The sequence below is a fragment of the Brienomyrus brachyistius genome, chromosome 1 (assembly GCF_023856365.1).
Source record: "Brienomyrus brachyistius isolate T26 chromosome 1, BBRACH_0.4, whole genome shotgun sequence".
NCBI classification, from domain to species: domain Eukaryota; kingdom Metazoa; phylum Chordata; class Actinopteri; order Osteoglossiformes; family Mormyridae; genus Brienomyrus; species Brienomyrus brachyistius.
The window spans coordinates 2,712,972-2,735,053 of record NC_064533.1 but is presented as its reverse complement, the minus strand read 5'-3'; the positions used below and the strand labels follow the sequence as shown (position 1 = coordinate 2,735,053).

The window sequence follows — 22,082 nt, the reverse complement described above, 5'->3', positions numbered from 1 at the left end:
CACTCCGTGCCCCGCACACACCAGGCACACACCATGCTCCGCTCACTCCACACCCTGCACACACCAGGCACACACCACGCTCCGCTCACTCCGTGCCCCGCACACACCTGGCACACACCATGCTCCGCTCACTCCACACCCCGCACACACCTGGCACACACCACGCTCCGCTCACTCCGTGCCCCGCACACACCTGGCACACACCACGCTCCGCTCACTCCACACCCTGCACACACCTGGCACACACCACGCTCCGCTCACTCCACACCCTGCACACACCTGGCACACACCATGCTCCGCTCACTCCACACCCTGCACACACCATGCTTCGCTCACTCCACTCCACGCCCCGCACACACCTGGCACACACCACGCTCCGCACACCTGGCATACATAGTTCTCTGGTCAAGCCACATACTTTGCACATGCACACAACATATTGTATTTATATTTTTAATAATAATATATTATTAGAGGTGGCATGGTGGTGCAGTGGTTAGCACTGTTGCCTCACACCTCTGGGACCCGGGTTCGAGTCTCCGCCTGGGTCACATGTGTGCATGTTCTCCCCATGTCGTCGTGGGGTTTCCTCCGGGTACTCCGGTTTCCCCCCACAGTCCAAAAACATGCTGAGGCTAATTGGAGTCGCTAAATTGCCCGTAGGTGTGCATGTGTGCGTGAATGGTGTGTGAGTGTGCCCTGCGATGGGCTGGCCCCCTATCCTGGGTTGTTCCCTGCCTCGTGCCCATTGCTTCCGGGATAGGCTCCGGACCCCCCGCGACCCAATAGGATAAGCCGTTTGGAAAACGGATGGAAGGATGGATATATTATTATGAATTTATGTGAATTAATATTAATTATTGTTCTGATATTCCCTGCACACATATAACAGCAGTGAGGTTTGTGTCTGTTTTTCTATGTTTGAAAAATTCTGAGAACCAGCTTTACTTGTATTTATCGCCTTGCCAATAGTCCGTAGGGTTTGCAGACCACTCCAACGGCCGTGTTGGTGTTGTGGACGCTAACGAGTTGACCGTGCACAGTGTGTCCAGAGCCGCGCGTCCACCGCCGTGCCGACACACATTTGGAGTGCAGCAGGCGTTGGTCCGCAAAGGCCCACAGTGACGTCAAACGTCATAGATCTTCGAATGATCTTCACAGAAGTGTGACCCAGCCTTTAGTAAAACCACAGCCGCAGTTTTAATTTTCCCCCATCCCACGATTTCCGATGCCTGGAAAAGCAGGATGTTTTATCTATCTCTAATATGACAAATTCTAATGCTAAAACATATTTTTACAGATATATTGGTACATTTTATTTCTGCCAATGGTTCATTTGTAGTTTACAAGCATTCTGTTACCATTCTGATCAGCTACTGAAGGAACATCACCAAATAAATGCCCATGTCACATGACCACAGTATCAGGGTACAAACAGGGCATAACTAAAACACCGGGCTAAGTGAGACCCAGCGCGTTGCAGGAGCACCTGCATCCTGGTGTCGTTATCAGACGCTGTCCGCTGGGGACAGTGGCTCACTAGACGTGGTGACGCCCCTCAGGAGCTGGAGCGCTCGTGGAGAGAGTACGACCGGCTGGAGGCAGACGTCTCGCTCTCCAAGAGTCGCCTGATGGAACAGCTGGAGACCCTGGGGGGGTCTGCAGGTACTGCACCCCCTCACTGCTGGAACATTCTGGCATGATCAGATGTCCCCCCCATGGAGTCTGAGTAGGAATGGAAGCGAGAGCATTCCAGGTCTCTTCACTTTCACTTTAGCTGCTCATGAATCCCCGGAGTGGAAGACTTGGAATTTCAGCTCTGGTTTCAGCTGAACGCTCCCTTTACAAATGTAATGAGCCGCTTATGTGTATCACTATAAGTGTGGCGCCGTGTGACACTTGGGAACGTGTCATAGATATTTGATAATGCGTTATCTTAATCAGAATCAAAGAGGAAAGTGGGATGTCAAAATCACAGTGATTGTTGACCATTGTAAGAGAAGACAAGTCTTGGGTAGAAGCATTTTCTCTGAGGTAGAACCTCAGTGTTCCTCATGCAGCCCATTGGCTGGAGCTCGAGTCCGTGCATTAGGCTACCAGAGCACTGAAGCCCTCTGTGTCCTTCATAAGGGGCCCGTCTCTCAAACAATGCAGACAATTATCCCCGAGACCCCACTGGAATGCATCATCGCTAATGCTCTCCTCAGTCAGGATACTCGGCTGCAGTAATGCGCTTCTCGGAGAGGCAGATCGCCACTGCTGTCTTCACACCTGAATGAGTCAGTCACTCCCACCCTCTCTTCTGTTTCTTGGGGATTTTTCTCTTCGCAAGAGTTGATAATTAAAAGGGGGAAAAGTTTGGTCTCAAAACTCTTTTCCCGCATCCTCCGCCAGATTGAGACGGCAACCGTGGCGTAGTTCGGGCTGGCTGGATTAAAAGTGCTTCCAGGCACGTACAATTAATTAACAGGTTAAGAAAGCGTGAAAGTCAACTCGGCAGGGATTACTCTGGGACTTGAGGGGGGCGTGGCTTTGCGGAGACTCTTCTGACCCTCATGGGTGCAAAGGGAAACCAGAATGAAGGCAGCAGGGCTTAATGAGGTCCACAGAATGCTGAGCAGATGTAGGCTGCCATTCATAGCCAGCATTGTGGTGCAGATCACAGAGCCCTGGAGATTTGGGTGGCCCCAGAGAACAGGCAATGTAGACAGCATGTGAAACGAGTCTGTATTTGCATCCTATTTGATTTCAAGCAGTAATGTCCTGACCCAATAAAGTTTGGAATCAGGGCTGATCCAGGCATTTTTCTATTGATGGTATCGGCTACCAAACCTGATCCATTTCATTTCTCTGGTCCACATAATTTATGTCAGTTGTCGGGTTGTGAGGTTCCATCACGCTGCAGTAAGTCAGAGGCACGTATCTTGAAAACTACAAACTATCGAGATGTCAGTCATGAAACTCTTTAAACTGGCAACTCAAAGTAGCCCGACAGCTACCTGAGATGTTTGCAATCTCATAATTCCGAGAGGAGATTGTGGCAGACCGTCATTTAATATTGCGAATCTAATCGAAACATCGTAAGGGAGAATGAGGCTTACTCAGACGCGGAATTCCCCAACGCCTACTGTATGTGTATGTACAGTATATTTACATATTTATTAAAAGATCTGCTCGCGACTCTGAATCGACAGACATGAATATGTAATATATTGGACCAGGGGCCCAAAGAAGATGTTCCTGCCTGTAGAGTAAACTACAATGCAGCTATGAGAGATCAGAGGTGTTTTCGCTTCTACTCCTACTCGTCTGGGCTTCATGGAAAAGAAAAGAGAATAAAAGCCACTTAACTGTTTACTTTAAGGCATATTGGTTTTTCAGAGCACTTTGCTAAGGAATAATTTGAGTCATTGTGTATTAGAGAGTGACCTTGGTCTGTGTGTGTGTGCGTGCGTGTGCGTGCGTGTGCGTGGCTGTGTGCGTGTGTGTGCGTGCGTGTGCGTGCGTGTGTGTGCGTGTGTGTGCGTGTGTGTGTGCTCACAGACAGACACCCCCAGCCAGCAGCACGGGCAGATCCAGAAGGACCTGTGGAGGATCCAGGATGTGATTGAGGCCTTGAACAAGAGCAAACCTGAGAGGAGTATGGACAGCACAGGTGTGTGTCGCCTGGAGCCGCACCCTGTGTACATAAACACACACACACTCTGCCCAGTTACCTCTCCTGTCCCATGAAGGCAAAGAGAGAGAGTCTAACAGACACATTTTGGCCATACCTCAGTTTTGATAAAATACGCACTTAGTGTTTGGTCTTGGCGAAGCAGTTTAGCCTGATGTAATTGCAGACTTCGGAGTTCCTTACAGTGCGCATTGGATCTATATGCTGTGATCTACAGCCATCTGCAGGTAAGGAGAGACACGAGAGATGGTACTTAATTTAAGGAGCTAAGGAAAAATAAAGGTAAGACCAACAAATAATATTTTACGGCTACAATAAAAGCGTTACCAGCTGCAGTATTCCTGGACGTAGCTATGAATGGGGGGGCTGCATTCTTCTACACAAACATGATTGGTGGTTATCCTGTTGCTGCGGACAGTTTCAGGCTCCGCCTCCCCGGCTGCTGTACGTGTTGGGTTGAGGTCAGGTGGCTGAGATGGTCCTGGTACGTTGTATTGATGCTCATTGATCTTCGTTATGATGACATATGGTTAGAGGTTCTGTTCTGTGTGGAGGGCGTGCGACTCTGTGGTCCGGAAGTTCATGGGCTCACATCCCATGACTGGCACTCTAATCACCTGACTGCTGGGCTCGGACGCCAGCTCGCTCTCCACTCTGCCCCCAAGCTCTGTGTAGCTTTGGAAAAAACTTCTCCTAAATAAATGTGAGTGTAGCTTTAGTCATGGATGAATCACTCAAGATAACTGCATACCTATTGGCAATTACTTTGCCTTCGAAAACGCCGTGCGAGCCTAGATCATGCCGGAACAATGCAGTCCACACCATGAAAGAGCAAGTAGTGCTTTTCCCAGCAGGGAGGACTTGCTTGTCCATCTGTTATAATAGGATATTCGATGGCTCAGTGAATCATCAGGCAGTTCCCCACAGCTCAGTAGACCACCTTGTGTGATCTTTCTGCTGCTTCACAAAGATGCAGTGTTAGATGTAAGAAGGGGTCATGCACAGCAATCTCACCACAGTGACCATCTTTGTGAAGTTCCTCCCAAACTCTAGCTGACGGCCCTGCCAGCTTAGGCCTTGGGTTGACGACTGCAGTTTTTACTTAGCTGTCTATTGTGTTACTCTTACAAATTAGCAGTTTGCGTAAATTAGCTTTAATATATTAATTACCCAGACAGCTGCAAATTCTGGTGGCCTTTCGAACAACTTTATGTATTTATTAATCTAATAGTCTAATCATTCATGCATTCATTCAGTGTACCTTTTCATAAAATTCTGTTAACTTTTTAATATTTGTTTTTCTGGTATAATAATTCAAATGATCTTGACCAATATGTTCAGCATGTTCAAGAACATCCTTTTTCATTTTAGGTACCCTGGGTTCGAAACCTGTCTCCAGTAAATATAAGAGTGAGGTGAGTCTCTTCGTGATGATCGATTCTGAGAAATGGTTTGGTTCTGCGGGTTAAATAGTGTTGTGGTACCCCCTCACACGCACGAATCGCAGGGGGCATCACAGGCAGGAGGAGAGACAGGACCAGCCATCCCGTAACGCACCCCCCCCCCCCCCAAACGTGTCATTAACGTCAGGGCCCCCTAGATCTCGACATGAGCGGCTTCCTGGATCATGCCAGGGCACGGTGGCGGCCTCATCAGGCAGGGGGAGCCGTTACACCGAACCTCTCTGTCACCTTTAGGAAGAGGATGGCGTGCCACCGCGGCCGCCCCTCCCCCAGTCCTATGACATCAGCGAGAGGCCGTGTGCGGTGCCGCCGCCCCCCCCCCAACCCAGGCGGCGGACAGTTGCACGTGACACGACAGCCTCTGCACCGGCCGGAGGAGCGCAAGGCAGGCCAGAGGAATGGGGCGCATGGCGTAAGCGGTCACGCTGACCCCCCCCCACTGCCCGGCGTCCTCCACCTCATCCCCTCAGCCCCCCCTCTCTCACTGCCGCCTCGTCAAGTGTCCCCCCCCCCGCCCCGCGGTCTGACCTCGATGGCTCACACGATCATCTCCAGACCTCCTCTAAGCTCATGTTTCCTCCATCGTTCCATTTTTCTTGCATTTCTTCCCCTGACCATTTTCCCATCACCTATACAAGTGGATGCAGACGCCGTGACCATATTTGAGTGGCTGTGAACATTTGCATAAAATTCATTAGAAATCACTGTATTGAACTAACAATGAGACCTGTGTTGTTCTCGTTGCTCAGATTCAGTCCGTCTCCCCGTGTTTTGAGGCAGACATGATACTTGATTATCTTAACTAGGTCTCCGAGTCTCTCGTCCAGCACAGGGGGTGCAGCCTTTTCATTAGGCAGTAATACTGTATGTTTTTCATCATTGATGACAGGACAAGGGGGCACTTTGGGGTCCAACCCGCTGGGGCCAGTGTCCCTGTGGCCCCGCCCCTGTAAAAACCCCTGCTTTTGCCACCCATCTGTGCTCAGTCAGCTTCCCGCCCATCAGGGTCCAGACTACAGGCTGTACAAGAGCGAGCCAGAACTGACGACAGTGGCCGAGGTGGACGAGACCAACGGGGAGGAGAAGGCAGAGCAGGCGGCAGAAGCAGAGCCGGCCAACCCCAAAGGTGAGGCCCCCGGGGGTCTGCGAACGGGGGAGCCTTGGCTGTAGCAGCCCTGTGATCACCTGTCACTTCTCTCAGGAATCCCCTACCCTGTCGGCATAGTGCCCCCCATGCCTGAGTCGGCCACCATCGCGTCCTACGTCACCCTGAGGAAGAGCAAGAAGCCTGACTCCAAAACGGTAAGGCTGCCCCCTACTGGTCATGCTGGCTAACTGTGTGCTGCCCCCTACTGGTCATGCTGGCTAACTGTGTGCTGCCCCCTACTGGCTCCTCTGCTGCCTTAATTCTGTTTTCTGTGGCTCCTTGTCAACTAATTTAACACCAATTAAAAATATTTCTAACAAGTGGGTAGGCGGTGTGGAATGTTCTAGCATCAGCCGCTTCTACATGCCCATGCTCAGTGCAGTCCAGAGTGTATCAGCTCTCAGCCAATGATGGGCTCCGCCACTTCCCCTCCCACCCACAGCAGGATCGCCCCCAGAGGTGCTGTGGAGCAGCCGGGGGGGCCTGAGTGCATGCGACCTCGCATGAGCCTGGGGGAGCAGCTGGAGCGGATCCGAGGCACCAGCAGGCCCTGCTCAGGGACAAGAAGAAGGGCGTGGTGGGCCAAGAGGACTCTGCCCCCTCCCACACACCTCCCATCACCCTGCAGGTACTGCCCCCAGATGGCAGACTGTGGCAGGGGCTTCTCCTATTGCCTGGGGGGAGGTATATACCCTGTGCAGCATGGGGAAGGACAGTCAGGGGCCCCAGTGACCAGAATGGATGGATAGAACTGCAACAGAACAATAAAAATGATGAGGTCATTGTGTCCTTTAAAAGGAATAGAATACTGAGTTGCAATAATGTGAATAAAATCTGGGCAATGTGATAGGGCTGCCCTGGGTGACCTTCAGCCCCTCTAAGATGCCTCTACGCGTCCTCGACTCTCCAGCATGCTGCCTCATCACGGATGCTGAGGGCAGCTTCGCTATGCCGTCTCACCGCTGATTGGCAGGAACACGCGTGCTGAGCGTCTGGATAATTTAAATTACGCAGAGGATGGAAGGTTTCACCTCGGCTGTCTGCCGCGCACAGCAAGCGATGTGTACGTGCTCGCTCCCGGTGCCTCTGCAGTTATGGCCAGTCAGGGGGTCAGGATGGCTCAGATTTTAAGGCACCGTATCGGGAGCGGTTCTTGGTTCTTGCAGCACTGTATCCGGAACAGTTCCGGTTCCTTGCAGCACTGTATCCAGAACAGTTCCGGTTCCTTGCAACACTGTATCTGGAGCGGTTCTGGCTTCTTGCAACACTGTATCCAGAACAGTTCCAGTTCCTTGCAAAGTGTTTCATAGCTGTTTACCATCAGTCCAGTGCTCCGAGTGAACAGAATTGTGCGGCTGCTGTCAGTTAAAGGGGCTCATTAGCAGTGTTGTGTGGCTCAGCAGGGTAGGATGTTGCACTTGTGATTTGAAGGTTGCTGGTTCAGATCCTAGGGTTGGCGCAATGATGTCACAGTTGGGGCCTTGAGCAGGGCCTTTAACCCCCAGTCGCTCCAGAGACCGGCTGACTCTGCTTTCTCCAAATGTACATCATCTTTGCATTATTTAGTTTATGCTAAATGAATAAATATGAGAGGTTTTGCTCGCCACTGACCATTTCCTCGCTCTGCCAGAACCGTAAGAAGGACGAGTTGCTGTGCAGGGACACCCTGGAGCTGGAGGCTTCTCTGCAGGAGCTGCAGCTGACGAAGGAGCAGGAGCCTGCAGTGGAGGAGACAGCACGCCTCAGGGAGGCCGGAACGCCCGAGGACACCGAGGCGGGACCAGAGGTACGACGTGTCCCCATACGTGCGGCGTGTCCCCATACGTGCGGCGTGTCCCCATACGTGCGGCGTGTCCCCATACGTGCGGCGTGTCCCCATACGTGCGGCGTGTCCCCATACAGTGCGGCGTGTCCCCATACGTGCGACGTGTCCCCATACGTGCGACGTGTCCGCATACGTACGGCGTGTCCCCATACGTACGGCGTGTCCCCATACGTACGACGTGTCCCCATACGTGCGGCGTGTCCCCATACGTGCGGCGTGTCCCCATACGTGCGGCGTGTCCCCATACGTGCGGCGTGTCCGCATACAGTGCGGCGTGTCCCCATACGTGCGATGTGTCCCCATACGTGCGATGTGTCCCCATACGTGCGATGTGTCCGCATACAGTGCGGCGTGTCCCCATACGTGCGGCGTGTCCCCATACGTGCGGCGTGTCCCCATACGTGCGGCGTGTCCGCATACAGTGCGGCGTGTCCGCATACGTGCGGCGTGTCCCCATACGTGCGGCGTGTCCCCATACGTGCGGCGTGTCCGCATACAGTGCGGCGTGTCCCCATACGTGCGACGTGTCCGCATACGTACGGCGTGTCCCCATAGCGTACGGCGTGCCCGCATACGTACGGCGTGCCCGCATACGTACGGTGTGTCCCCATACGTACGGCGTGTCCCCATACGTACGGCGTGCCCGCATACGTACGGCGTGTCCCCATACGTACGGCGTGTCCCCATACGTACGGCGTGCCCGCATACGTGCGGCGTGTCCCCATACGTGCGGCGTGTCCCCATACGTGCGGCGTGTCCCCATACGTGCGGCGTGCCCGCATACGTACGGCGTGCCCGCATACGTACGGCGTGCCCCCATACGTGCGGCGTGCCCCCATACGTGCGGCGTGCCCCCATACGTGCGGCGTGCCCCCATACGTGCGGCGTGTCCGCATACGTGCGGCGTGTCCCCCATACGTGCGGCGTGCCCCCATACGTGCGGCGTGCCCCCATACGTGCGGCGTGCCCCCATACGTGCGGCGTGCCCCCATACAGTGCGGCGTGTCCCCATACAGTGCGGCGTGTCCCCATACAGTGCGGCGTGTCCCCATACAGTGCGGCGTGTCCCCATACGTACGACGTGTCCCCATACGTACGTGCTCACACATCACGGCAGATGTCCCTCCTGTCCTGGAGTTCCCAGAGTCTCCTACAAACTGACAGCAGCTCCCTGACATGCAGGAGTGATGCTCAGTGTCTCAGAAGTCTGTCGTTCCGCCAGTCAGCAGCTAGCAAGAAGTCTACTGCCTGCTGGCAAATTCCACAGTCGCGCTCTAATAATAATAATTGATACTTTATTGATCGCCCTCATATGTCTCCCCCAACCTGATCTCTGTAGGTGAGAGCAAGCTGGCTATGAAGGGTTGGGGTGTCCAGGGAGCTGGGGGTTGAGGGCCTTGCTGAGGCTGGGCTCAAACTGGCGACCTTCTGATCACAGCCGTAGGAGCATAGCTCACTGAGGCACACGCTGCCTGCTAATCCTGGTCGGCAAATGTTACTGCCACTCTCTGCTGTCATACTGCCTAGACATTATACTACTGTATCAGGTATTTCCACTGTATTTTTAAAAGCACCGTCCGCCGCCCTGGTTATCCCAGATCTGCCTCCCTGAATTCCATGTGCCTAAGATGGGATGTCCGCAGGCACACAGAAGCACATTCACGTTGAACATTCACACGTCCCCACGACGACTGTTTCCATGTAGCCCAACACAGATACAGCTACATACAGAAATCATCTATAACTGTATCTGCATAATCCATATCTGCATAATCCATATCGGGCTGCATAGTTAATTTGCTGGTGTTTGTCTTTAACGGTGATACATTAAAATAAAAAATTACAACTTGAACGTCTGTAACTATGTGTATTCCAGTCTTTTCTGTGTGAGTAATGATACTGAAAATGCAGCATCTAAGATTCCTTCGTTCTGCCTGTCACCCCTGGGCGTTTGGCCGCTGTGTTCCAGTGAATTACAGTGGCTGGTCCAGAAGGCCGCTCTGCCGTCTCTCTGGGATCCGAGATGCCAGAAAACACTATCGGTTCTGCTTTAGCGGAAGTCATTTAGCTGCTGTTTTTCATGCAAATTCATAAAAATTGGCTTGGTTTGCTTTCCTGACCCACAGAATAGGCCGACGGCCGTCCCTTTCTTCGGGTGCGATCGCCTCGCGGATTCCTGTCTGTGTTTCCGAAGGTTTGCTTTGACGGATTGATAGAAAGGTCACCATCATATCATAATCCTGTGCTGACACAGGAAGGGGTGGTGTCCCCTGTAATCTCCATGCAGCTCTCTCTACCCAGGTGCCCCCTTCCCAGGCAGGGCACGCTGGCATTAATGCCCTCAGGGCAATGGCCACCCAGGCCTCTAATTCTCGGAGATGATTTGGCCTGTCGCTTGTCCCTGATCCATTGTGTGTCTCATATGCTCATTCAGGCTTCCGGGACCTTCCTTGCAAAAACCAGCAGTGGCCCCTTACTAACATTTCCCGTCCTGCCTATGATTAGGGCTACCCTTTAATTGGCTCATCAGTCTGCTGCACAGATGGTGATTGGCTGAGATCTCCCAGGGTGTCTCTGTTGTCATGACGCAATCACACATTTTGACATTATAGACACTGTCACAGTTTGACACAGCTGGACAGTGTGCCACTCTATAATAGTCTGGCATAGTTTTGTGCAGTTTCACACAATGGGCAGTCTCACTTTGACACAGTCTGACACTGTGTTTCCCTCTGTACTCTGCTCTCTGTTTCTTTTCCCTGTGCCTCCAGCCCTGTGTCCCCATGCCACAGCTCTCTGAGCCAGAAAAGGTGTTGATCCAAGAGCCGTGCCCAGAGTCCAGCCCAGAGGAGGAAGCTGATAGGCAGAAGAAAGTGGAGCGAATCAAAGCGCTCATTGCCAAGACCAGGCAAGGCTCGCCGTCCTGGGGGGGCGAGGGTGGGGGGACCAGCTGTGCCCATTTCTGTGTCTCTTCACGCAAATGCAGCCAAACGACATGGCATTTTCTGCACCAGGTAAATAAGCTGGAAGACAAGACACTGCTTGCGAGATCAGTGGTAGAGATCAAAGCAGTGGAAGCCACCTCACATGTCACTCAAACAGGCCTTTTAGGGAGGGGGCCCTCGGTGAGGCACCCCTGCCTGATTGTGGGGTGACATTTGAGTCTGAATGCCAGCTCAGGAGTGATTTCTTTAAAGGCTCCCTCGCATCCGCCTCCCATTGTTTAATGCAGTCTGCATCGTCTGCCTGTCCAGAGACAATATCACAGGGAGTCCTTTCCAGATGATTTTAGGGACCTGCTGACATTTTAGCACACTGGCACGCAGGAAGTGTTGGGAAGCAGTCTCGCGTTCCCACCGCCCCTATGTCCTTGTGCCAGCCTGCAGAACACCCTGCCGCCGATGTCCCTGAGCCCCGAGGACGAGACGAAGGAAGAAGCCGGCACGCTGGAGCAGGAGAAGATGATCAACATCAGCTACGAGCTGGCAGCCGAAGCCTCGAAACGCAGCAAGCTGGTGGCAGGTGGGCAGGGGGCGGCGCCGATACGGCAGCCAATCAGGGACAACCTTATTTTCAGTCATTTAACCTAATGGCAGGTGGGGAGGAAACGGTTCAGGTGCTGCTACCAATCAGGAATAAGCTTACATAGAGGCATTTAAAGTTGCATGTTGGTGGTAGGTAGGAGAGGTGACAGTGCCAGTACAGCAGCCAATCAGGGACAACCTTATTTTGAGTCATTCAACCTAGCGGCAGGTGGGCTACCAATCAGGAATAAGCTTATATAGAGGCATTTTAACTATCATGTTGGTGGTAGGTAGGAGAGGTGACAGTGCCCATACAGCAGCCAATCAGGGACAACCTTATTTTGAGTCATTCAACCTAGCGGCAGGTGGGCTACCAATCAGGAATAAGCTTATATAGAGGCATTTTAACTATCATGTTGGTGGTAGGTAGGAGAGGTGACAGTGCCAATTCAGCAGCCAGGCATGATTAGGATTCAGAGGAGCTCCATAGATGAAGATATACGTATAATTTTATAGTCTATAGATAAGTATTTTGGTTTCAAACATATACCATAGTTAAATGTTCCAGCTTGAAAATGCGGTAGTTACATTGCTGGGTGGAGTCTGTCAGGATCAAGCTGTACCCAGTCGCACTCCAATGCATTTCTGCTACCCATCAGGCCCAAAACACATTTTTACTCTCTCTTGAAGATTTGGAAAGATTTAGCTTCTCCCCAAAAGCCATAATCCCCATTTTGAATGCATTGTTAACCAGCCTGAAATTCATTACTTTTCAAAGATTTTTAATTTCCTTTTTTATCCAAATAAATCCTTTCGACTTGGTGTTCTTGAACAGTCCTTGCTAAAAAATTCAAATAAAAGCTAAAATAATTCCACAAATCTTACGGCTCACTGCACCCCAGCCCTGCTGCCCTCCGCCCAGCGGTCTGTAAAACCTCCTTGAGCATGGGTCCGTTTGTCCTCCTCACCATGGTAAGTCAGTACGTTTACATGCACACTAAGAATACCAAATTATTGTGTTAATCCGACTAAAAGCGGACTTCTAAAGTACGTGTTAGTCTGACTGAAATCGAATTTCTCAGTCGGGCTAAGACACCCAGATAATGTGACTGGGAGTGGATTTACTCCAGCATGCATACCTTCAATCGGACCCAAACTGGCCAAGGTGCTCTGCCCATGCTCCACAGTGCCCTCCCCCCCCCCCCCCCCCCCCAGGCTTTGACCCAGAAGTAGCAGAAGAAGCTTGGAACATAGCAGAGCAGGTGTGAGATGTACAGCGCTGTAAAGCTGTCCAGTTCACCACTCAACTAAAGGGCATTTTTCCACCACACCAGGTACCGTACTTTTGGTACTTCAGGGAGGTACCAAAACGACGGTACTTCAAGGTGTTGATTTTCTACTGCTGTAAAAACTGGAATGACATCACAACGCAAGGCAAGTATGTTGTACTGAATTAGAAAAATGGCTGTAGTAGGACTGGACGACGTGCTACATTAATACCAACATCGCATGTTATGCACATGCAATTCTTACATCACTAGCCAGCTAGAGTAAGATCAGGCTTTTTCTTGCCTTCAATTTGGTACAATATTTAAGTCCTTGGTATGAGTTTAAGTTTCGCTAAAACATTTTTACTCTGTCATAGGGAAAAAAGCAAGGCAAATTTTGCAATTTTAATTCTACAAAATTCCCATTATTATTAATTTATTTATTGTTTTATGTCTGTGGCGTGATAGGCCAACCCAAAAAGCCCAATACCAACAAACTGAAGGGATCGTCACCTACTGTAGCAGAGTCATATTTCGGTCAATAAATCGATTCACCTATCATGCATGTGTACTGGGACAAGGACAGCAGTGCGATTTAAATGGCGTCATCGAGCTATAACCATAACTCAACTCAGCTGTGCATGTAAACTTACTAATTGAAAAACTCCCCTGCCATACCAGCCCAGAATAGCTCATCTTGCCTTGTGCCATGTGCTCATCCTTCTGCCCTGTCCAGTGCTAATTTCCACCTGCTGCACCGGAGATGCGGGCCGGCTTTCTGCCGCCAGTGAAGGCGTCCCCTCGCCCCCTCAGCTGCGGTCTTTAGCCTTGCTGCACCGGAGATGCGGGCCGGCTTTCTGCCGCCAGTGAAGCCGTCCCCTCGTGCCATCAGCTGCGGTCCTTAGCCTTGCAGCACCAGAGATGCGGGCCGGCTTTCTGCCGCCAGTGAAGGCGTCCCCTCGCGCCATCAGCTGCGGTCCTTAGCCTTGCTGCACCGGAGATGCGGGCCGGCTTTCTGCCGCCAGTGAAGGCGTCCCCTCGCGCCATCAGCTGCGGTCCTTAGCCTTGCTGCACCGGAGATGCGGGCCGGCTTTCTGCCGCCAGTGAAGGCGTCCCCTCGCGCCATCAGCTGCGGTCCTTAGCCTTGCTGCACCGGAGATGCGGGCCGGCTTTCTGCCGCCAGTGAAGGCGTCCCCTCGCCCCCTCAGCTGCGGTCTTTAGCCTTGCTGCACCGGAGATGTGGGCCGGCTTTCTGCCGCCAGTGAAGGCGTCCCCTCGCGCCATCAGCTGCGGTCTTTAGCCTTGCTGCACCGGAGATGCGGGCCGGCTTTCTGCCGCCAGTGAAGGCGTCCCCTCGCCCCCTCAGCTGCGTTCTTTAGCCTTGCTGCACCGGAGATGCGGGCCGGCTTTCTGCCGCCAGTGAAGGCGTCCCCTCGCCCCCTCAGCTGCGTTCTTTAGCCTTGCTGCACCGGAGATGCGGGCCGGCTTTCGGGAGCCAGTGAAGGAGTCCCCTCATGTTGCTGTGATTGTTCTGTTCTTTTACCCGTCCTGTCAAATCAGGCTTATGGAGCCATGTTCCTGAGCCTTATGGAGCTTTTACACTATTACTGGAGTAAGTTGAAGACAAATGCTAAATGTGGAGGGCACTGTGTGGTTCTGCAGGTTTCGGTGCGTCCGGTTCTAACCACAGGGTCAGCAGAGTGATTTCACGTTGAGCCCTTTATCAAGGCCCTTAACCCGTAATTTCTCCAAGGACTGTCTGATTCTGCTTTTTCAATCTGGTACTCGAACCAACAGCCTCCCGTTTCCTACCATAATTACTTGTTTTTAACCCGTCTCTGGAGTGCGAAGGTTAATTAATGACATACTTCTTTGTCTCTGTGTGTTGGGCTGTTTGCAGCGAAAAGCCTGTCCTCTCCGTCCCCAACATCTCCATCTCCTCCGCCACCCCCCCTGCTGGCTGATGGTTCCCACTTCATGTGTGTGTAGTGGCAACAGTAAGCACCTTTTTTTATTTTATTTATAAAAAAAAAAAACACCCATCCACCCTCTACACCACCGTTCCATAGCTTTGCATGTGTTTTAGCCTCTAGTGGCAGACCTGCTAATACCTGCCCTGCTGCTATTCTTAAGAGGTCCATTTTAAGGTGTCCGCTTGCCATTATGTGACCACACACATAGTATCTACTCATACAGTCGCAGTATTCCCATCCGTTTGTGTGCTATGAAGAAATGCAGTCTGCAGGGCAGATCTGTCGGGACAGCTGTCCAGATCGGACCCAGCGTATGTACATTTCCAACCCAGAGAGGATGTCCGTGATTCCTCCTGCAAGCCAGGAGGTCCAGATTAATCTGGCTTTTGACATGCCAAACCAAAGGCAGCCTAACAGACCAGCCAGCAACTGCAGCAGTGAATTCTCATTGCGGCAGAGCCGTTTCATAATAGGAAGGTCAGAAAGGCCAGGAAGGTGCCTTCGGACAGGAGCCAAGCAGCTCTGTCCAGCACAGGCCAAAAGAGATGCGTGGCCGGCGTTTGCTCAGGTGTACCGCCAGTAAGGAGCGCTGGCAGGCCCCATGTGTAGCCCCCCCCCCCCCCCCCCCCCAACACAACCATGCTGCTGAATTGCATCACATGCCATCCACCTGAAGCGTGTGTCAGAAATCAGCATATCGAGGTGACTGGGGCTTTGGCCCCTTCTTAACTGCTCCAAAGTCATAGTAGGGGTCTGCATGGTAGGGGTCTGCAAGATAGGGGTCTGCAAAGCAGGCTGCTGCTGACGTCTGCCTGAGAACACGGAGCAGTAGAGCCGTTAGCCCATAAAGCCACAACAAGCTCTGAGGGTGCCACCAGTGAGCCTGGTAACAGGGTTAGGGTTAGGGTTTGGGGTCTCCCTGGGAGTTTTTCCGATTTTCAGATGTTACAGATATGATTTTCTTCAAGAAATAGGCAAAGATTCAAGTTTTTAAGACACAGAGGATGACAAACTTAACAGAGGATCGAGCTTTGATTTTTGGCTTTTCATCAGTAAAAACACTCATGACTTCTGGTAGTGTTTTTTTGTTTGTTCTTTTAAACAGAACTGTATCCTGTTCATGTTGGCAGTGGCCATGGCGTATCAGGGATTGTCAGGCATTGTCAGGGATTGTCAGAGCTCATAAGCAGACCTCCGGCCTCGTGCTGTTTAACGGACTTAACGGCCACGTCGGCCTTTTATGTCGCCGGTTGTTATTTTAATGTGCATTCTGTGGCTGTCCCTCCCCCACAGTCCAAGCCCTGGCCTCCGGTAAGACATACACATGAGGGCTTCTGGGACGGAGGTGGGAGGCCCCCCCATCGCGCTTCCTGGCCCCAGGGCAGCCTGCAGAGCGCATCCATGACACGCACTTTAGGAAGCCCGTCACCAGACAGACGGGCTCCTCCGACTGACCTCCGGCATCTTCCAGCTCCCACCAGCAGGGGGCGGCGTAGAGAGGAGACGACCTTATTCTGTCGCCACCACCACCACCATCATATTATTATTATTATTATTATTATCATTATTATTATTATTATTACTGTTGTTGTTAATGAGTTTTACCACTTTCCGGCAGTTGAGTTGAAGGACAGCAGTGATCTTTCCCAACGCAGGTCACTCCTGACTTGGACACCAGATTCACTCTGACACTGACACTATGCCAATTGTACTTCAGCCAACCTGCAGTAGTGATTCTCTGCTTTGTATTTAATTTCCTATTTTTCTCCAGCCAGTGTTCATTTTTACAAGTTTAATCCATTTTTTTTAATTTGTCACACTTTGGACTTTTACCGCCTTGTTTTGTAATTCATTGTACAAACCACCTTTTTGCTTTTTATATATTAAAAGTATATATATAAATATATAGTTGATTTTTAATTCAATAAGGTGCCACTTTATTGCTGCAGATAGACAGATTTGTAATATTTTTTCGGGTTACTAGTATGTATATGTGGGATCACCTGCAGTCTCGACCACACTGTAGCCGACACACGAATGTCATGGCATCGAACCCGCTTCTCTGCATCTATGGCTGAGATGTGCTTGGATCGAGTGAGACATCACTTTCCAGAGTTTCTGTCGCAGTTCCATTTCCTACCAGTTGGGGGAGGCTTGGAATCGGAGAGGATAATAGCACATGTAAAGAGCAATACCCAAGGTTTGCTTATGCAAGACTTTGGTTTTGTGTACAAAGTGTAATTACAGAGAGCCCATTGTGTATATACTGTAAACCGTACAACAACAAAGCTGCTGTAACTGTAAGAGGCTAATTATTAGAGTGCATATGCAAATGTTCATAACCGCATCTGTTTTATATCATGTTAAATAAATGTTGCCCTTCTTACTCTGTTGTGGTACCAGTTCCTGCTCTTTACTGTGAAGGCCCAAGTCAGGCTTTCCTGCACCACCGCGAATGATTAATCCTTATTCGCGCATTTAATTCTTTCACAGGACGGATTCTGACCATCAAACTGCCGAGGTAAGCAGGGGTTTAAACCTGGGGTCTCCTCTCTCTATCCAGCCTGATTGGCACTAGGGTCTCGCTCCCCTCCTGACTGCAGTAACTACTCATTATTACCCCTGTTAAATGGGCAGAGTGGGTGGCCATTAGTTGGATTACAGTTCAGTGTATGTGAGGGGGGGCCTGGCTTTCACCACTCGGGGTGTAACGGTAACCAAAGGAATCTTCTTCAAAGCCGCCTAATATGCATGTAAATGACGTGTGGTGACATCAGCAGCTCTCTGGGCTGCCTCTGGTCACCACGGCGATCAGTCTTTCATTGTACTGAGCTGAAAACAATTCATTAGATTCCATTCAGTATGTTTGTGGATTTGTCAAGACTTTGAGGCGAAGGGGTGGCCAATCGAGCAGCAGAGACCTTGAAGTTCCCGGACAAACTCCGCTCCCCCCCCCCCGCCTGAACTTCGAAGGGCAGCATCTGCTGAGGATTTAGCACCTTGTGCAAAACACCCACAGTGGTCTGATGAGCCCATTTGCAAACATAGGATGTTTACCAACATGAAATCAGGATAAAAAAATCAATCTCCCTTGTGTCTGTTGTAATGACTTCTTACTATCTATGTGCTCAATACAGGGAGGAGCCGTCGGCGATAATCTCCTGATGAGGTCTTGGCTTTAGGCGAGGCCATGGTGCCTCCGGGTAGCAGCCCTGTGGCCCAGACACACCAGGGTTGCTAAAACCATCTATCGCACTGAAATAGCCTATAATTAAATTTCAGAAGTAGGCAGAGGAACACAAGGGATGAGGGCTGTGAGATCAATTCAATTGTTATTGTCATGAACACAAGGTACGGACACGTGTAAATGAAAAGAGAAATGCAGCTTCCCCAGGACATGGGAGACGGAGGGGGGGACGGTACATGAATTACTTATACGTAAATTATATATACATCACCTACATTATACATGTTACCCAGATGTACATGAATTAAAAGTACAGGCTAGATACAGACGCGCATATTAACACATACAGAGAGATATCAACATGTCTGCTTAGATGAGACCCCATCTACTGAGATACTGAAATGGAGCTGAACAGTGCATGGTAAACACAGCAGACATAAAATGCAGATAAAATTGTGCAAATGGCAAGTGAGGGTTCAGTTTGGGGGGGGGGGGGGGGCTCTTCAGATTCTTCCTTAGTCCAGAAGCCTCTTGCTTTGAACTTCACGTGTCTTTGAAGCCCTGGGTCCGAAGTTTCTTTTGTTCTTTTATACATGGAAAACGAGGCAGACAGACCTTTGTTGTTGCCAGTAGTTAAATCCGTCAACTGAGAAACCTGGTGAGAGTATGATGATGCCTAAATCTAACTGTGATTTTCGCTTATTTTCATCATAATGTGTAGAGAATTAGATTCCCAATGGTCCACGCCCGTATTTCCATGTATCAGGCCTCTTTAGGGCTTGGCTGCAGGGAAACTGGAGGTTAACATGTTCATCTTACTGAATATCAAAGCACCCAACACAGCTTCCAGATCACAATGAGAGGCATCGTAACAGAACCGAATCTGGCTGTGAAAAACAATAGCTGCATTGTCACTGGTGCTAAAAGGCTGTCGGGTGTCTGTCTGGGGGGTCTGGCTTTGAAGTGCAGAGGGGACTGAAGCGTCCTCTGGCTCCATCTGCCCGTTGTTGATGGGCGTAGGATGGACACGGTTCCTCCACATTCAGACACATAGCCACAAAATATTCAGATGACTGAGGATGTAACCTGTGGAGGGCACTAGAGGAGGCCACAATAATGGTGCGTTTCATTTGCCCTGGGAACTCGGATTCCGAGAAGGTCCTTAGGTGACGTGACAAGGGCAGCCTCTGCTTGTTGATGTGTGGGTGCTGACCTCCCCGGGTCAGTCACACCTGCGCCATGTCAGCGCAGAAAATTCTTACATGATATCATTGAGAATTTGTCATAATCCGCCACAGTGCTCTTTGCTTGAAAATGACATTTTAAAACAGTAAATTCTTGGTTCAATTATTTCTCCTACACTGTTTTAAAAATGTGCATTTCTTGTTAGGAAAGTCTACTCCATGTCAGGAATTTCGTGCAAAATCGTCTGTGCAACGAGGCACGTAATTGCTAGAAGATTTAGTTTTGTTATGTTCTCATTCTAAGCACTAACTGACATAGGAAGACTTTGCATAACCACTGGTCACTGCTCAGCACTCGACACCACCCCCTTACCACCCACGCCTCCCCCCAACACTTGTCACTTTATCTTATTATTATTTATTTACTACTGTCAGTCATCTGATATAACTCTAGCGTTTCTGCTACTACATAATTTTTTATTGTTCACATACAACCTTTAAGGCACCGTGTATATAAGCCCCTGTGTCCAGCCCCCCTGCTTCACACTGTCCTGTGTATTTGTACTTTTAAGCACTCTGAAGCCCAGACTGTCTGCATGTCATACCGTGGTCCTGGGAGAAAGTTATTTCATACCACTCTATACCTGTATAAGGGTGGTATCATAATAAAGCCCACTTGACCGCTCTATACCTGTATATGGATGGTATCATAATAAAGCCAATTTGACCGCTCTATACCTGTATATGGGCGGTATCATAATAAAGCCCACTTGACCGCTCTATACCTGTATATGGGCGGTATCATAATAAAGCCCACTTGGCTGCTCTATACCTGTATATGGACGGTATCATAATAAAGCCCACTTGACCGCTCTATACCTGTATATGGGTGGTATCATAATAAAGCCCACTTGACCGCTCTATACCTGTATATGGGCGGTATCATAATAAAGCCCACTTGGCCGCTCTATACCTGTATATGGGCGGTATCATAATAAAGCCCACTTGGCCGCTCTATACCTGTATATGGGCGGTATCATAATAAAGCCCACTTGGCCGCTCTATACCTGTATATGGGTGGTATCATAATAAAGCCCACTTGGCCGCTCTATACCTGTATATGGGCGGTATCATAATAAAGCCCACTTGGCCGCTCTATACCTGTATATGGGTGGTATCATAATAAAGCCCACTTGGCTGCTCTATACCTGTATATGGGTGGTATCATAATAAAGCCCACTTGGCTGCTCTATACCTGTATATGGATGGTATCATAATAAAGCCCACTTGACCGCTCTATACCTGTATATGGGCGGTATCATAATAAAGCCCACTTGGCTGCTCTATACCTGTATATGGGTGGTATCATAATAAAGCCCACTTGACCACTCTATACCTGTATATGGGTGGTATCATAATAAAGCCCACTTGACCGCTCTATACCTGTATATGGGTGGTATCATAATAAAGCCCACTTGGCTGCTCTATACCTGTATAAGGGTGGTATCATAATAAAGCCCACTTGGCTGCTCTATACCTGTATATGGATGGTATCATAATAAAGCCCACTTGACCGCTCTATACCTGTATATGGGCGGTATCATAATAAAGCCCACTTGGCTGCTCTATACCTGTATATGGGTGGTATCATAATAAAGCCCACTTGGCCACTCTATACCTGTATATGGGTGGTATCATAATAAAGCCCACTTGACCGCTCTATACCTGTATATGGATGGTATCATAATAAAGCCCACTTGGCTGCTCTATACCTGTATATGGGTGGTATCATAATAAAGCCCACTTGGCTGCTCTATACCTGTATATGGGTGGTATCATAATAAAGCCCACTTGACCGCTCTATACCTGTATATGGGTGGTATCATAATAAAGCCCACTTGACCGCTCTATACCTGTATATGGGTGGTATCATAATAAAGCCCACTTGGCCGCTCTATACCTGTATATGGGTGGTATCATAATAAAGCCCACTTGGCCGCTCTATACCTGTATATGGGTGGTATCATAATAAAGCCCACTTGGCCGCTCTATACCTGTATATGGGTGGTATCATAATAAAGCCCACTTGGCCGCTCTATACCTGTATATGGGTGATATCGTACTGCAGCCTACTTGCCTTTACGTATTGAATAATTAATTAAGAACAAACACTCCCTTATTGCTTCCATCCATACTGAGTCTAGAAGAGAACATGGCTGAAAATGGAAAAGGAACTGGATTTATAAGCAAATGTGCATTCAAATAATGTTCGAGGAATATTTTAATCCCACAGGCAAAACTACAGACAAGTTATACATTAGGATAACTACGTATTTTTTTATGGATACTAGCTTTTACTTGACTTTAAAATATGCTATGGTCTGTGTAGTTGAGGTTGGCTGTCATTACACCTTTGAATCACGCTATGAGACTGTCACTCTTCTGTTAACATATATCATTAAAATATGCCTGTAAAATATGTTTTTTTCCTAATTGTACTTCCTGCTCAACATTACTCTTACTGAAGCCTGGGGCTTTGAATATTCGCCTTCTGCCTCAGAAATTCAAATAACAGTCGAGAAACCATAGAAAGCAAGAGCTGAACAACCCAGTGGGAAGTCCGTGCAACACCTGCTGACAGCTAGCTCCTGCAGACGTGAGCTCTGGGCTGAAAGACTCCTATGGACTCCGATTACAAAATTTGAGTGGTTTTTAGGCAAAACTATATGACTGCTCCAATTGGAAAAAAAGACGTTAAGGTTATAACCATAAGGCAGTAAACCCATCCATACATTGTCTGTAACCGCTAATCGTAGGGGGTCCAGAGCCTATCCT

The 22,082-nt window shown here is 49.8% G+C and overlaps 1 pseudogene; it reads left to right on the top strand.

Annotated features, from left to right (window-relative positions):
- The window catches only part of LOC125745783 (pleckstrin homology domain-containing family A member 5-like), a 121,168-nt pseudogene extending 103,906 nt beyond the window's left edge, over positions 1 to 17,262 (top strand).
- The last annotated feature ends 4,820 nt before the right edge of the window (positions 17,263 to 22,082 follow it).